General features: G+C 39.4%; 1 protein-coding gene across 4 annotated transcripts in view; it reads left to right on the forward strand.

Moving 5' to 3' along the window:
- The first annotated feature begins 8,914 nt into the window (after positions 1-8,914).
- The window catches only part of SLC9C1 (solute carrier family 9 member C1), a 107,918-nt gene continuing 98,752 nt past the window's right edge, over positions 8,915-18,080 (forward strand). For 3 of the 4 annotated variants that reach the window (XR_007155435.1, XM_047873933.1, XM_047873934.1), the window contains exon 1: positions 8,915-9,000. The gene's annotated coding sequence lies outside the window, so the exon portion shown is untranslated. The remainder of the gene's footprint in view (positions 9,001-18,080) is intronic. The other variant, XM_047873937.1, reaches the window with a different exon arrangement.

An 18,080-nucleotide genomic window follows, 5' to 3' on the forward strand; every position in this document is an offset into this window, starting at 1 on the left:
ATTCATGCACAGGTTCTGAAAACCTACCTGCTAACTTGCAAGAAAGTTTCGTGAGTCCTTCTTTGGGGCCTGCTACTAACTTTTCCCAGTCTTTCATGTCCTGTTATTTATGTACAAAATAAAATTCAAACTAGTTTCTCCACAAGGAGTGAGGTCAAGTGAAAAGACCTCTCTCCACAGAGGTATGGTAGGTTTCTAAAAATCATTCCTCTTGGCATCTACATCCCCACGATCACCTCCTCAAATTGGAATAGGAAATTAAAAAAAAAAAAGTTTTAAGTAAAATCATCAAATAGTTTCAAATTATACACACTGTATTAAAATTAAAAAAAAAAACAGACACAGATCACTTTCATCTTTCTATAAACTCCTCCTCTACATAGTATTTTAAATAGAGGGAAAGGGGCACCTGGGTGGCTCAGTCAGTTAAGCATCAGAGTCTTGGTTTGGGCTCAGGTCACGATCTCATGGTTCATGGGTTTGAGCCCCACATCGGGCTCCACGCTGGCAGCACAGAGCCTGCTTGGGGTTCTCTGTCTCCCTCTCTGTCCCTCCCCTGCTTGAGCTTTCTCTCACTCTCTCAAAATAAATAAATAAACATTTTTTAAACAAATAAATAAGTAAATAAGTAAACACAGGGAAAGCCCTCCCTGCCTGATGCTTTGGGTTTGTGTTTTCCTCCTTTAAATTCCAACCCAGCCACTTACTTGTCCCTTGGCATTTTATGTTCACAAACTCATACAAGATTCCCCAGAATGTCTTTCTCCTGCTAGGATTGTGGAAAAGTAGTGCTCACTCACTACCACCTCCCAGCATACTTTAATAATGAACATTTGAAAGTAAGAATTTTTTTTCCCTCCTGTAATTCTATCATTGATGGCTTCATTTGGTTCAATGTAATTTTTGATTTCCCTTGATTTCCTTTTCGACTCAAGGATAATTAAAGTGTTTTTTTTCTTAATGTTTTCTGTGTTTCTTAATGTTTTCTGTTATTTTTCTATTATTGATTTGTGTCTCATTCTATGTGATCAGGGAATATATCCTCTTTTTATGAGGTTTGTTTTATGCCAGGATATGGTTGATCTTGGTATATGTTCCATAGACACTTGAAAAAAAAAACCATATTTTTTTTTGTATTTTGCTGTTATGAGGTGGCATGTCCTATACATATTAATTGGATCTTGTTGTTGGATAGTGTTGTTGAATTCTTCTATGTACTTGCTGATTTTCTGTTTCGTTGTTCACTTAGGCTTTTTTTGTTTATTTGTTTTTGCTGTCCTATCAATTTTTGAGACAGAGGGAGTTGAAGTCCTCAACTATAATTGTGGATGTGTCTATTTCTCCTTTCAATTCTATCAGTTTTACTCAACATATTTTGCAGTACTGTTGTTTTGTGAATACACATTTAGGAATGTTATATCTTCTTAGTATATTGACCAATTCACCTTCATGTGTTTTTTCTTTCTGTCTCTGGTAAGTTATTTTGTTGTTGTTCTGAAGCATATTTAATACAGCTGATCCTGCTTCCTCTTAATTACTTTGCAGAGTATATCTTTTTCCCTAAGTTTATTCCAACCTACCTATATTTCTATAATTGAAGTGAGTCTCTTGTAGGTAGCATATAGCTGGGTCATTTTTTTTTTTTTAACCCGTTCTACCAAGCTCAATCCTTTGGTATCTATAGATCATTTACATATCATTTTTATATTTTTTAAGACTTAAGTTTGCCATTTTATTTTTTAATATTCTGTTTGTTCTGTTTCCCCCTCTATTTTGCTTTTCTGCCTTTTTGTAGGATACTTGAACACTTTTTATAATTTCATCTTATCTATGGTGTTTTGAGTATACCTTCTTTATAGCTTTATTAATAGTTATTCTAAATATTACATTATATATATGTATGCATATATATGTATAATGTAATGCATGAGATGTATTTGGGTTTATGTGTGTGTGTGTGCACGTGTGTGTGTACAGTTTATCACTGTTTACAGGTGTCAACACTTTACCAATTCTAGTGAGGTGTAGAAAGCTTACCTCTCTTTGCACTCCTTTATCCTCCTCTATTAACGATGTGTTTTTTTTTTCCCATTGCCTCTACATACATTGAGATCCACATTTGACAGTGTCACAGTTTTGCTTCAATCATCAAATGTAATTCATAAAACTCTAAAGGAGAAAGAAAGTCTTTTGTATTTACCCATAAGTTTGCTTACATATTCTTTCTTACTTGCTGATGTTCCAAGATTTCTTATTTTATTATATTTTTTCTGCTTAGAGAACTCCCTGTAGTCATTTGTTTAGGGGTCGTTTAGGGTGACAAATTGTCGGTTTTCCTTCATCTGCTAGTCTTGATTTCTCTTTCATTTGTGGAGAATATTTTCCCCTGGAGATAGCTATAGGAGTCATAAGTTCATTATTTTTTAGCACTTGAAAATGATATGCAACTTCTTTCTGGCCTCCAAGGTTTATAATAAAAATTCTGCTATTATTTGACTAGTCTCCCCCCCTCCCCCCATAAGTAATACATCACTTCTCTACAACAGCTTTCAAGACTTTTTTCTTCATCTTTAGCTTTCTGAAGTTTAACTTGTGTCTTGGCATGGATTTATTTGGATTTATCCTGTTTGGAGTTAACTCTTCTTCTTGATCCTGTAGGTCTGTCTTTTTCCAAATTTGGGAAACTTTCAATCATTATTTCTTTGAATATTTTTTCTGTACCACCCTCTTTATCCTCTCCTTCTGGAATTCTAGAGACCCAAATGTTAGTTAGATCTTTTGTTTTAGTCTGACATGTTCCTGAAGGTGTGTTCATTTTTTTTTTTTCAGTGAATTTTTTTCTGTGTTTTTCAGAATTGGTCATTTCTATTGTTCTCTCCTCAAGTTCAATGACTCTTTCCCTTGTCTTCTCCATTCTGCTATTGAGCCCATTTGTTGCTTTTTAATTTTTTTCATTTGCTATATCTTATTTTTGAAATTCCCATTTAATTTTTCTTTATATCACCTTTTTGTTTTTCTGCAACTTTTTATTTCTTTGCCCAGAGTTCATATTTTTTTCATTAGTCTTAATTGTACTTATAACCACTCACTGAAGTATTTTTATAATGGTTATGTTAAATTCTATTCGGGTAATACTAAAATTTGTGTCGTGTTGGATTTGGCAACTGTTTATTGTCTAAGTTTGAATCCATCTTGAGTCTTGGAGCACAATGGATTTTTTTAAAAATATAATTTATTGTCAAATTGGTTTCCATACAACACCCAGTGCTCATCCCAACAGGTCCCCTCCTCATTGCCCATCACCTCCTTTCCCCTCTTCCCCACCCCCATCAACCCTCAGTTTGTTCTCAGTATCTAAGAGTCTTTTATAGTTTGCCTCCCTTCCTCTCCGTAACTTTTTTTCCCCTTCCCCTCCCCATGGTCTTCTGTTAAGTTTCTCAGGATCCACATATGAGTGAAAACAGATGGTATCTTTCTCTGACTGACTTATTTCACTTAGCATAATACCCTCCACGTTGCTGCAAATGGCCAGATTTCATTCTTTCTTGTTGCCAAGTAGTATTCCATTGTGTACATAAATGACATCTTCTTTATCCATTTGTCAGTTGATAGACATTTAAGCTCTTTCCATAATTTGGCTATTGTTAAGAGTGCTGCTACAAACATTGGGGTACATGTGCCCCTGTGCATCAGCACTCCTGTATCCCTTGGGTAAATTCCTAGCAGTGCTATTGCTGGGTCATAGGGTAGTTCTATTTTTAATTTTTTGAGGCACCTTTAATTTTTGAGGTACCTTCTATTTTTAATTTTTTGAGGCACCTTCACCTTTAATTTTTTGAGGAAAACCTTCACACTGTTTTCCAGGGCAGCTGCACCAGTTTGCATTCCCACCAACAGTGCAAGAGGGTTCTTGTTTCTCCACATCCTCGCCAGCATCTATAGTCTCCTGATTTGTTCATTTTAACCACTCTGACCAGCATGAGGTGGTTGCTCAGTGTGGTTTTGATTTGTCACAATGGATAATTTTTAACTGACAACTGAACATTGTGAATATTATAAGACTGGACCATATTTAAATCCCATGTTTTAGCAGGCCTTCGCTAACACTGCTCTAGCAAAAGTGAGGATACTATCTTGTTACTGGCAGGGTAGAATGGAAGCTCAAGTTCTATACTCAGTCTTCATTAACACAGAGCTAGGGAAAATTGTCTCTTTATTGCTAAGAAGTAGTAATGGCACCCTTCTTCTTGATGTTCCTCCACTTATACCATGAGAAGTAACCTTTTTATAGCTGAATGGTGATGAATGTCCAAACTTTCTATTTGTCCTCCTCTGACATCACCCCAGTAAGGAGGACAAGGGGTACCTGATTTGACTGGTTACGAGTGGAAGTCCAGGCTCCAATATGGTCTCCATGGAGTCATGGGGGCCCGAGGCACCTCTTTACTGCAAGGTGGGTATACAATTCCTAACTCCCACTAGACCTTTTCTGATGCTACCCTCTTCTGTAGGGATGGGAGTGGGGGCAGGTTTCTGGCACCATGTGAGGTCTGGCATGGGTCAAGTCTAGGCTTTCCACTCAGCTCTTGCTGGTGTGTGTATTTGTTTGTGTGTGAGGGAGGGGATGGCTCAAGTTTCCCTGTGGAGTTTGGCTGGAGTAAAGCAGTTATTGGTAAACATTTTCTGTCTTGTTAGATTATCTGTTCCTGGCCACATGGCTAGAAAGAACAGGCTTTTTTTTTTTTTTTTTTTTGAAGTCTTTTAAAAATCTGTACTTACTGGCATTTCCATTTTTCCAGCTTCTGTAGTACCCAGTCCGAGATAAAATGAGGCAAAAAGAAAACCCAAGGAACTCATCTCAGTGCAGCTATTGAAATCTCAAGGTCCCTATCTGGGCTTCCTTCCGTTCATCTTTAAGATTCTTTCTCATGTTTGTTTTATATATAATGTCCAGGGCTTTTAGCTGTACTTACTGGGAGGGATAGGAAAAAGTACACAGACTCTATCTTTGGGATATGGAAGTCCCACATAATTCACCTTTTAACAATAGGCAAGAGACTTAAACAGGCACTTCATAAACAAGAACATTCAAGTGGTCAAAAAACACATGAAAAGATAAGTGCTCGGGGCGCCTAGGTGGCGCAGTCGGTTAAGCGTCCAACTTCAGCCAGGTCACGATCTCGCGGTCCGGGAGTTGGAGCCCTGCGTCGGGCTCTGGGCTGATGGCTCGGAGCCTGGAGCTTGTTTCCGATTCTGTGTCTCCCTTTCTCTCTGCCCCTCCCCCGTTCATGCTCTGTCTCTCTCTGTCCCAAAAATAAATAAACGTTGAAAAAAAAAATTAAAAAAAAAAAAAGATAAGTGCTCAACGTTGTCATTCATCAGTTAAATGGAAATGAAATATACAAATACAATAATACCAAACATCCAAAAGAATAACTAACATTTTTTTTAGAAGATTGTCAATCCCAAGTGTTGGCAAGACTGGTGAGAGTTTAGGGGCTTGGGTGGTTCAGTTGGTTGAGCGTCTTGACTTCAGCTTGGGTCATGATGTCACAGTTTGGTTCGTAAATTCAAGCCCAGCATCAGGCTCATTTCTGTCAGTGCAGAGCCCACTTCAGATCCTCTGTGCTCCCATCCATCCCTCTCCTGCTCAGTCTCTCTCTCTCTCTCTCTCTCTCTCTCTCTCTCACTCTTTAAATAAATAAATAAATAAATAAATAAATAAATAAACATTAAAAAAAAAAGAGTGGTGAGAGTTTAAATTGGCACCATCATCTTGGCAGTTATCTGCCACAGTTGTATCTTTCATGCCCTTTGACTTGGGTGTATATACTTAGGAGTTAATATATATTAGATATATACACCCAAGGTGTATATACCTAGGTATATACACACAAGAGAAATAAATTAATATGCCCACCAAAAGACATGCAAAAATGTGATAGAAGCCTTATTTGTGGCAGCCAAAACTCAAAACAATTCAAATAGTATCAATTCTAAAAAGATAAGTAAATTATAGTACTCTTCATAAGATTAGATACTATGCAGCAATAAAACAGAAAGAAGAAACCTATGTCATGGATGAATCTCACAAAATAATAATGAATGGAGGCAATCAGGGGCAAAAGAATACATATTATGTTTATAGAAAATGTAAGAATAGGCAAAATATTAAAGGGTAATACAAATCCAATAAAGGTAATTCTGGGAAAGGGATACTGACTGGGAAGAAGTACAGGAAATATTCTAGGTTGTTGAAAATACTCTGCATCTTTCTATGGGCTGTAGTTTCACAGGTTGATATATATGTGAAAATTAAAAGTTGTGAAACTAATATATGTTCATGTGTGTGTATGTGTACCTGCTAAAGCTTAACCAAAAAAAATATTTTAAAGATTTTCTTCCATTTCACTTTTTAATACATTCTAATGGCCATCCATTGAACATCCGTGGAATCCAGAATCATTGATCTCTTGAGATTTCTTTTTTTAACTACATTCCTCAGCTTCCTGGTCTATCCTTATCCCCATTGTATTTACTATTTAGCTTCCTCAAGAAAAAGACAATCTTCTACCTGTCTATCAAGACCAATGATATTATTCCACTGCCCACTACAGTAAACTATGGCGAGTGTCCCAAACACATCATAGTATTTCACAAAAGTCCATGTATATGTAACCTTAGTTTATCTATCAAAATCTGCTAAGACATTACCTTGTTTGTGCCAACCTCTAATTCTAAACAACAAAACAAAACAAAAAAAAGTTCATTATTTCCTTGCATGAATAATTGCTGGTCTGCAAACTGGGGAGCTTCCAGAGTGAACTCTGAAATGGGCCCCTGTATTTGGAGAGCAAGGAGAGATTGAAAATAGAGGCAGCCAGTCCAGATTCGTAGGCAGCAGGTTTAATAAGCAGACAACTTACTTACAAGGCTTTCTTAGGCAGTTGCAAGATACACAGATCTCTGTACCCACCTGCCAGAGTCCTAAAAGTTTACACAGAGGGCTCACCTGGGTTCTGTCACACATACTGTTCAGGTAGTCTTAACACACATTACTCTCTTCAGGCTGCATCCTTACAAATGGCTCCAACTGTGGGAACAGCGGGCAGAATGTATATTCCAAGGACAGGGGAGGGAGTGAGGAGCCTGGGTCCAGCTTAAGGGTTAACCAGTGGCCATATCCTCTCAATGACCTCCTTCAACAATGATTAACATAACTGCTTTTATGTTATACATACTGACAGGAGAAAAAGAACAAAGGTTGGGCTTTGCTGCAGCTCCAGGTCTCCAGGCAGGAGTCCCGAGCCTGAGGCATACAGATTACAATACTCCTACAGGTCTCTCAAGGACTTCTATAAAGCTACAGCTTTGCTCTTGTTAGTGTTACTTCCCTCTAAGAACCATAAACACTGCCCCCCAAGATATATATTAGCAATCAACTTTCAAACATATGACCCACTAATACACATTTGATGAGTCTCATGACTAATGTTTTACTAGACAACAATAAAAGCAACCTTATCTTAACTATAGCTAGCCCTCCAAGCTCCTGGAGACCTTGCTTTTAACGTGCACAAATTCCTTAGAGAATTGTGCCATCTCTAACCCCCACTAACTAGAAAAGTACATAATCAGTCACTCCTCCAACCTCAGTGCAGCTCTTTCTGCCTACGGGTCCTGTCCCCAGGCTATCATAAAAGCAGCTTTTGCACCAAAAAGTGTCAAGAATTCTTTCTTGACCACTCATTAGTGGCCCCACATCACATTCTACACTATCGATAACTGTCTAGATCACTTATCTCTGTATTCTTGAAGGCTCCCATGTATATACAAATAATGCAGGTAAGGTGATTTTTATTTTGCCAGAGACCCACATTTCTTCACTAAACTCATCCATTCAACCAGTTCCTGCCTGTCTTAATAAGGCTCAAATTCTGTCTCCTTTGGAGAACCTTCACTGACTATCTCAGTCAAAAGTGATCATGACTTTGCTTCTACTGAATGATTATAGTACACAGGCTAGGCCACTCTTGTAGCGTTTACTAATGCACCAAAATAACTCTGAAGGGACATGTGTTAAACAAACAATTCATCAAGAATTAGAAGTAAACAGGTTTTAATACTGTCAAGGAAGAAGAATTCTCTCTGCCCTCCAAGGCCCTTCTAGCTGGAAAAAAATCAATCTTAATTGACTTTTAATCTGAGACAGATTAAGGAGAAAATCAAACCTAATTTCATATGTATAAGGAATCCATGCAGACATAGACATTCAAAGACAGGCAAAATGAGATATCCTGTCATCTTGAACTAAGGAGAGGGGGGTAGTGGGACTTCACAGTGTAGGAATGCCGGCACCTGGGTAGTTCGGTCGGTTAAGTACACCTGACTTTGGCCCAGGTCATGATCTCAGAGCTTGTGAGTTCGAGCCTCTCCACCCCCCCCCACCCCCCCCTCCAACACACACACATCGGTCTTTATGCTGACAGTTCAGAGCCTGGAGCCTGCTTCAGATTCTGTATCTCCCTCTCTAATCTAGCAATCTGCCTCCTCTTACTTCAAAATCTCTACCACCCTGTTTTATCCAAGAAACCCACTTCTTCCAGAATTCTAGGAAAGCAGTGTCCATCGGCTCTTTGCCAGAAATCCATTGTTCCAAAACATTACATTAATATAGCAATAAAATCCTTGGGGTTCCTTTTCATTTTTATTTATCTATTTATTATTATTTTAAAATAAACTTGGCCTTAAAACTTCAAAGTTCGCCTTGGTAGTGCAGGGGAAATGGTGCCGAGGAGCATCAGCTAGTGCGGGTCATCAGCCAATCAGGTCAGGAGCTATGACCTTGAAGCCAATGGGTGCAGACCAGGGGTGGGGCTTGGTACAAGTTAACTGCCATCAAGGTTGCGGTTGATTTTGGCTGTTCTGGAGTGAACGGAATATAGCTTATATCCACTTCTCATTTATCCCTCCGGGTTACTCTTCCTGAGGCTCTGCACGGTGAGCTTCCCCTAATTTCCCTTTCAGGAAGCTGCCCTTTCCCTCTGGCGTTTCCCGCCTCAGCCTTACCTTAGGGGAGGACCCAATGCTCCCGCGGTATTCCAGCTACCGGTTTCAGCCAGCCATTCCCTCCTCAAGTTTCCACCTTTCCCGTTTTCCCGCGGCAGCGAAATCAAGGCCAACAAGCTTCTCAGTTGGAATGGTTGCCCCTTGGCCCCTGCCCATATCATCCTCCATTGCCCATCACTCCTCCCGTATCATCCCTCCAGACTATTTACCTGGCTTGTGCTCGTTCCCTTTGCCTTGCTGGGGCACTGAGCGGAAAGCACCCTGATGCCGTCCGCGGTCGCTCTCCTCGGGTGCGTGGAGCTGAGCTGAGAGGGAGGAAGGACTCCCTGGGAGTGGGGAGGCATTAGGAGGGCGACAGAACGCCACCCCCCCCCCCCCCCCCCAGAGTCCGTGAGTAAGAGGGCTGCTGTGTGGTGTGGCAGGACAGTTTACTGGAGCCAACCCCAGCGGTGCATCGCCTCTGTCGTGAACCATGGGGCCGGAGCTTGGCAGGTGTGAAGATAACTGGGATGCCACAGCGCCCTCTTCAGGATGCTCTTGTCAACAGAGTCCTGGAAAGGGCGACTAAGAAGGAAGAATGACTTCCCATTTGGGGGGGGGGGGGAGGGGGTGGAGTCTGACTTACACTTTTCCAAGACAAAGGGAATTTCTTAAGGCTGACTGTTGAGGACAAAGCTACAGGCCAGTTTTGAGAGAGCCTTCGTTAATGACCTCCACACACAAAGGTTTTTGTCGAATCCGTTGAAAAATTAATGTAGGAGACCTAGCTGGTAATTTCAAGACAAACCAGTATTTCTTCCGTGATGAGACACGGACTCATAAACTTCTCCAAAGCTGTCAAAAGTCGGTTTCATTAAGCTGAAGAAGAGTTTTAATTACATGCAAAATCTGTCTAGTCTCACTGCTACTTCTTTACCGGTGTCTTTTAAAATATTAAAAACTACAGGCATATTAACATTTACATGTTAACATAAAATGAGATCTCCCCTTCGGTGAGAGGTTTGTCAGGAAAATTTGGAGTATAGGTTGAAAAAGCCCAACTGAGTATTCGCCACATATTTACAGCCAGATAGTGAAATTATGTTGAACTCGATCCCTGAATTTCAAGGATAATTAAGATTTGGAGTAATTTTATTCTTTCCTGAAAGGAATTGATTAAGGTTAAATGTGTAAGCGCTTACTAAAGTTTTCAAAGAAACAATTTTAAAAATGAGAAAAATGCTAATGGGAACATGTATCCCTACTTTTAGTTTGAAAAATAGACTTCTTAACTGTTTTAAATTCTGCACGCATGTAAGAATGTTTATGTTGCGAAAAATACTTTTCCTTTTTTGGTGAAGTTTGTTTGCTCCAAGATGTTTGGTTCTGGAGTAACAGGGGGCAAGTTAGTGGGTGACATTGATAACATTTCCTAAACAGTTTGATGTTAACTAAGAGCAAATATGATCCATCTATCACAGTGTTGTTCCCTAATGGCACGGACTTCTCCTAGGACAGTGCTTCTGAATAATAGCCACTCGTCAGAATCACTGGAAAGATTTTAAAGTTGCTAATACCTAGGCAAGACCTCATACCGATTAGATTAACCTCTGGGGGTGCCACCCATGCATCTGTATTTTTTTTTTTAGAGAATTTATTCTTAAGTAATCTCTACTCCCAATGTGGGACTCAAATTTATAACCCTGAGATCGAAAGTCTCATGCCTTACCAACTGAGCCAGCCGGGGACCCCTGCATCTGTATTTATAAAACTCTCTAAGTGATTCCAATGTGGAGCCAAGGTTAAGAATCTTTGTCTTAGAGGAACGGCTAACCTTGCTCTGCTCTAGCACTATATGGTTATCAATATCCCCTGGTCTAAACTTCAGCTCTTGACATGTTAATGTAATGTTAGGGAATTTAGAAATTCTTTGAAGAAAAGCAAAAAATAGACAAATAAACAAAAAAGAAGTCCCTGACATCAGGGAACTAGTCTGATTTCAAAACTAAGTGTCACTCAGTGTTACTACAAGCTGCCCTGTTGCTTTTACCCAGTCCATATTATTTGCCTGTTGGACATAAACAATCTCACAGAACATTAACATGATATGAGGTCATTCGAAACCATAATAAAGTGAAACAAAAAGTCACTGGGCAACCCATAGAATACCAAACATCCCCTCCCTTGGCTAAAATGAGTGCTGCTTCTTGTGACAGCTTTATCCTCATGCTATTCTGCCCTCCCCATAGAGATTTGTTAAGATACCCAGTCACGGAATTATCCTTGCTTTCTGACCCAATCAACCCCAAATCTATATAACACCCAATCCATAGTAAACTCTCACTTGCCTCCAGAATTACTCAACCACAGCCTAGATCCACAGTAATTTTAACATCCTTTTATTGAAACACCCCACATTTCCCCAGGCGGAATGTTATCCCAATTTGTCAATAATGAACCCAATTTGTCAATCCCACATGTGTTTCTGGTGGTCTTTGCCTGAAGGGCATTGATATTCTTTCTCACAAAACCCGACTCAAGAATATTAAAAAGAGAAGAGAGAGGAGGCCTAGATGGTGGGATAGCATGGAAATTCTCTGCTTTTTTCATCCCTGAAATTCAGCTAGATCAGCACCAAGCCATTTTTCACACCTAGAAAATTGATCTGAGGACTAACACAACAATCTGCATAACTTGAGTCACAGAACTTGGCTGGTACGTGGTGCAGAGAGGTGAACTGTAGGAGAGAGAAGCCATGGAGGGTATGGAGTTGTGTTTTTTTTTTTTTGCAGAGAGAAGACAGATACAGCGGGGAGAATACAGGAAAAGCACTATCCCAAAAGCATCTGCAGAGAAAGACAAAGGGTGGAAACACCCACAAGAAACTGAACAAGAAAGGAAGAAAGGAGAAGGGAGAGGGTTTCAATACCATTAGGACGCTAGAAACAGGGGAGCACAGAGTCAGAAACTCTGTAGTTCAATATGTAGTGGTGCTGTGATGGGAAAGGTGAATCCCCAAAAGCAGACAGCAAGGTCCAAGGGGTCCAAGAGCCACACAGGGAGAGAGAGTTCCCCTGCCAGGAGGACATTTGGTAGAAGCCATGCAGCCTCCCCACAGGCAAAGAAGATCCCAGCAGAACCTGGATTACAGCCACATTTGCAGTGTTGGAACAAGGACACTAGAGTGCAGTGAAGCCTGGCACCAGATGTGTGTTATGATTTACCATAGTCCTAGAACTGTTACTGCTATACAATCATGAAAATTTTTTCTGGGGCAGGCTGGAACCCGGCCACAGTCTCTGAATCTCTGCAGCAGTGAAGTTGCATGAGCATTTGGGGGGCAGGCCAGCATCCAGCCATTGCTCGGTGAGACCCTCCCCTGGAGGTCAGAGTGGGTTCAAGCCACCAGGCTGTCATATGTGAGATATAACATAAAGTGAGATAAAATTTGGGAGGGAGGTGCCACTTGGAAGGCTGATGTCTTGGTCATGAACAGTGTAGAAGCAGGGACTGGACAGAAGCTGGGGACAAAGGAGAGATGCTTGATTGCTGGTTGGCAAAAGCACAGAGTTCTGATGCTGCAGACTGGGCAGCTGGGTGATGCCATTTTCACCTGTCCTGCACATACACATATACATGTACACATGCCATACTGATCCACCCCAATAAGCTAAGCAGCACCACCTAGTGAAGAATGGAGCTGTTACACCAAGCCCCATCCAACTGAGCCGACCCAGCCCCAGAGGGTGACCACAAGTCTCTCCCCCTGGTTAGTGTATGGATTATAAAGTGCTTCATAGTTTGACTTCTAGGGGAAACTGGATGTAATTTCATCTGGAACTCATTCTGTTCGCTGGTCCAACTATTCATTTTTTTTCTTATTTTTGGATACAGAAACATAATGGTAATAAGTTCATATCTTTCAGTACTCTGTCTAAATATCAATGGACTAAATTCTCCAATCAAAAGACACAGAGTAACAGAGTGGATAAGAAAACAAGATCCATCTATATGCTATTTACAGGAGACCCATTTTAGACTGAAAGACACCTTCAGATTGAAAGTTAGGGGATGGAGAACCATCTGTCATGTTAATGGTTGCCAAAAGAAAGCCTGAGTAGCCATACTATATCAGACAATCTATATTTTAAAATAAGGACTATAACAAGAGATAATGAAGGGCATTATAGCATAATTAAGGAGCCTATCCACAAAGATCTAACAATTTTAAACACTTATGCCCCCAACATGGGGAACCCAAGTATATAAATCAATAATCACAAACATAAACTCATTAATAATAATATCATAATAGTAGGTGATTTCAACACCCCACTTATATCAATGGACAGACGATCTAAACAGAAAATCAACAAGGAAACAATGGCTTTGAATGACTCACTGGACCAGATGGAATTAACAGATATATTCAGAACATTTCATCCTAAAGCAGTGGAATATACATTCTTCTCCAGTGCACATGGAATTTTCTCTAGAATAGCTCACATACTGGGTCACAAATCAGCCCTCAACAAGTACAAAAAAATCAAGATCATACCATGCATATTTTCATACCACAACACTATGAAATTCTAAATCAATCATAAGGAAAAAAATTGGAAAGACAACAAATACTTGGAAACTAAAGAACATGCTACTAAAGAATCAATGGGTTAACCAAGAAGTTAAAGAGGAAATTAAGAAGTACGTGGAAGCCAATGAAAATGATAACACCACAGCCCAAAAACTCTGGGAAAAGGGGGTCATAAGAGGGAAGTATATAACAATCCAAGCCTTCCTACAGAAGGAAGAGAGGTCTCAGATACACAACCTAATCTTAAACCTTACAGGCTGAAAAAGAAAGGAAAATAAAATGCAAAACCAACAGAAGACAGGAAATAATAAAGATTAGAGCAGAAATCAATGCTATTGAAATGAAAAAAACAGTAAAACAGATCAATGAAACTAAGAGCTGGTTCTTTGAAAGAATTAATAAAATTGATAATCCCCTAGCCGGTCTGATCAAAAAGAAAAAGGAAAAGGACCCAAATAATTAGAATCAAGAACGAAAAAGCAGAGATCACAATCAACCCTGAAGAAATACAAACAATAATAAGAGAATATTATGAGCAATTATATGCTAATAAAAAGGGCAATCTGGAGGAAATGGACAAATTCCTAGAAACATATAAACTACCAAAACTGAAACAGAAAATTTGAACAGGCCCATAACCAGTAAAGAAATTGGATCAGTAATCAAAAGTCTCCCAAGAAACAAAAGTCTAGGGCCAGATGACTTTCCAGGGGAATTCTATGAAACATTTAAAGAAGACTTAACACCTATTCTTTTGAAGCTGTTCCAAAAAATAGAAGTGGAAGGAAAACATCTAAACTCATTCTACAAGGTTAGCATTACCTTGATTCCAAAACCAGACAAAGACCCCACTAAAAAGGAGAACTACAGACCAGTTTTCCTGATAAACGTGGATGCAAAAATTCTCAAAAAGAATGGAACCAGAAAAGACCTCAAATAGCCAAAGCAATCCTGAAACAGAAAACCAAAGCTAAAGGCATCACAATCCCGGACTTCAAGCTATATTACAAAGCTGTAATCATGAAGACAGTATGGTACCGACACAAAAACAGACACTCAGACCAATGGAACAGAATAGAGAACCCAGAAATGGACCCACAAACGTATGGCCAACCAATCTTTGACAAAGCAGGAAAGAATATCCAATGGAATAAAGACAGTCTCTTCAGCAAGTGGTGCTGGGAAAACTGGACATGCAGAAGAATGAACTTGGACCACTTTCTTACACCATACACAAAAATAAATTGAAAATGGATGAAAGACCTACATGTGAGTCAGGAAGCCATCAAAATCCTAGAGGAGAAAGCAGGGAAAAACCTCTTCAACCTTGGCCACAGCAACTTCTTACTCAACATGTCTCCAAAGGCAAGGGAAATAAAAGCAAAAATGAACTATTGGGACCTCATCAAGATAAAAAGCTTCTGCACAGTGAAGGAAACAGTCAGCCAAACTAAAGGCAACCATCAGAATGGGAGAAGATATTTGCAAATAACATATCAGATAAAGGGTTAGTATCCAAAATCTATAAAGACCTTATCAAACTCAACACTCAAAAAACAAATAATCCAGAGAAGCAATGGGCAAAAGACATGAATAGACACTTTTCCAAAGAAGATATCCAGATGGCTAACAGACTCGTGAAAAAATGCTCAACATCACTCATCATCAGGGAAATACAAATCAAAACCATGAGAAACCACCTCACCCAAGTCAGAATGGCTAACATTAACAACTCAGGCAAAAACAGATGTTGGTGAGGATGCAGAGAAAGGGGAATAGTCTTGCACTGCTGGTGAGAATGCAAACTAGTGCAGCTACTCTGGAAAACAGTATGGAGATTCCTCAAAAGGTTAAAAGTAGAACTACCCTATGACCCAGCAATTATACTACCAGATATTTATCCAAAGGATACCAAAATGCTGATTCAAAGAGACACATACACCAATGTTTATAGCAGCACTATCAACAATAGCCAAATTACAGACAGAGCCCAAATGTCCATCGACAGATGAATAGATAAAGAAGATGTGGTATATACACAATGGAGTGCCACTTGGCAATCAAAAAGAATAAATCTTGCCATTTGCAACAACATGGATGGAACTGGAGGCTGTTATTCTAAGAAAAATTAGTCAGAGAAAGACAAATATCATATGACTTCACTCATGTAAAATTTAAGATACAAAACAAATGGACATAAAAGAAGAGAAGCAAAAATAATATAAAAAAAGGAAGGGGACAAAACATAAGAGACTTTTAAATATAGAGAACAAACTGAGAGTTGCTGGAGAGGTTCTGGGTGGGGGGGATGGCTAAATGGGCAAGGGGCATGAAGGAAGATACTTGTTGGGATGAACACTGTGTGTTATACATAGGGGATGAATCACTGGATTCTGCACCTGAAATCATTATTGCACTATATGCTAACTAACTTGATGTAAATTTATATTTATATATATATATATATATATATATATATATATATATAATATGCACACACTTTGATAATAAAAAATGAAAAGGAAAAAGAACTTTAAATGAAAGAATATTAAAAAGAAACTGGGTTTGAGAAAAAAAGTTGAGAAATGTTGCCTTTGAATTGGGTGAATCACAGTGGTTGCTAACCTTCACCACACATTAAAATGGAAGAACCCAGGCTGCAATTTAGACTGACTTAAATAGAAATCTCTGAGGAGAGTATCCAAGCCCCGGTATCATTATAACTCTGCAGGTGATGTCACATAAAAATAATAAATACGGAGAGTAGTTACACAGACTAGGGACCTATACGGATTGGAAAACTGAGGCCAACAGCGTTGAAGTAAGCTGCCGCGTCTTTCACCCTGCCAGCTGCAGCCCATCAGGCCTTTGCTTGCGGGCAGTCTGACTACAGCCAGCACTTTTACATTGGTGCTAATACAATATAACCTTTGAGAATGATGTTTACAAGGCTCTTTGATGCTAGTGATACAATACCAAGTGGAAAACAGCGTAATAAATAAGAATGAACCCAACTGTGTAAATAAAACATACAAGAATCACTAGATCGCATGACTGTGGTTGATTTTTTGCTGATTTCTGAAATGTTTGTTTCCATATTTATTTCAAAAGCATTCATGATAAGCATGTATTCATTTATTTAGTTCCCCCCCCAAATATTGTTTTTAGAATCATAAAAGGGGATATAATAAAAATCAGAAAAGGGCGTATAATGAACATAACATAAAAATAAGAAAAGGGCAATTCTATTACAAGATAGAATTGGAAGAATTCCCTGCATGAACTTTAAGATGCCCACCTAAAACTTTCCTTAGCATGGGAAGCAGATGAGATTAGCAGACCTGTAGCTATTATCTATTTCTTCAAAACAACACACATTTCAAGACACATCATGGCCCTTATGGGTCCTCTTCCATGAAGTAACAATGAGATAGAACATGTAACAACTTCCCTGTTTTAAATCCTTTTGGTTTCAACATTTTTCTTATGTACTTGTTGCTATATAAATATATAAAAGCAAGAGAACCCTGGCTTATCACTCCCAAATGAGATAAAAGAAGGCTATAATGGAATATTATATGGTCTATTAATTTCTGTCTTGCTAGAACAACAAAAGAGATCAGAATATTCTATTTTTAAAAGTTATTTTTTTAATGTTTATTTATTTTTGAGACTGAGGGAGACAGATTGTGAGTGGGGGAGGGGCAGAGAGAGAGGGAGACACAGAATCTGAAGCAAGCTCCAGGCTCTGAGCTGTCAGCACAGAGCCTGATGCGAGGCTCTAGCCCAGGAACCGTGAGATAATGACCTGAGCCGAAATTGGACTCTTAACCGACTGGGCTACCCAGGCACCCCTAAATGTTATTTATTTAAACTCAAGTTAGTTAACATACAGTGTAGTGGAGACTCTGGATCTAGAGTTCTTTCTTGTTTAGCAAGAAAGCGGGACACAGGAATAAAATGCGAGAGATTGCTAATGTCCGGAAGAAGCCAAGAGCCCTGGTTAAAGGTCCTTGCTCCGTTTTTATTAGGATCAGAAGGCTTACAAACATGGTGATGGACATACACAAAGAGACAATGAATCTGTGAACGTTAACTCATGGATGTGAGGAAAAGGGGGGTTTGAAGATATTCGGTGTTAGGGGTTTGGGTCAATATAAAACAAAATCCTGGTGCAGGGCAGATGGTTGTTAACAGATGTGAGGTGCCATGTCTGTTTATCTTAGCCAGACTAGGGGATAAGACAGATAGAGCATGTGACCTCAAGGTCAACAGGCACCTTTCTTTTGTTAATTAGCTCCTCTCTGGGCAACTTCACCCTGCAGCGGCCTATAGCCCTACTTACCTGCTTATGTAATCTGGTCCTTCCTTCCAGTGAAAGCAGCTTTCTGCTATAATACTAAATTGGGGGACGATTTCCACCCTGAATACCTAATCT

The sequence above is a fragment of the Prionailurus viverrinus genome, chromosome C2, assembly GCF_022837055.1.
Source record: "Prionailurus viverrinus isolate Anna chromosome C2, UM_Priviv_1.0, whole genome shotgun sequence".
Taxonomy (NCBI): Eukaryota; Metazoa; Chordata; class Mammalia; order Carnivora; family Felidae; genus Prionailurus; species Prionailurus viverrinus.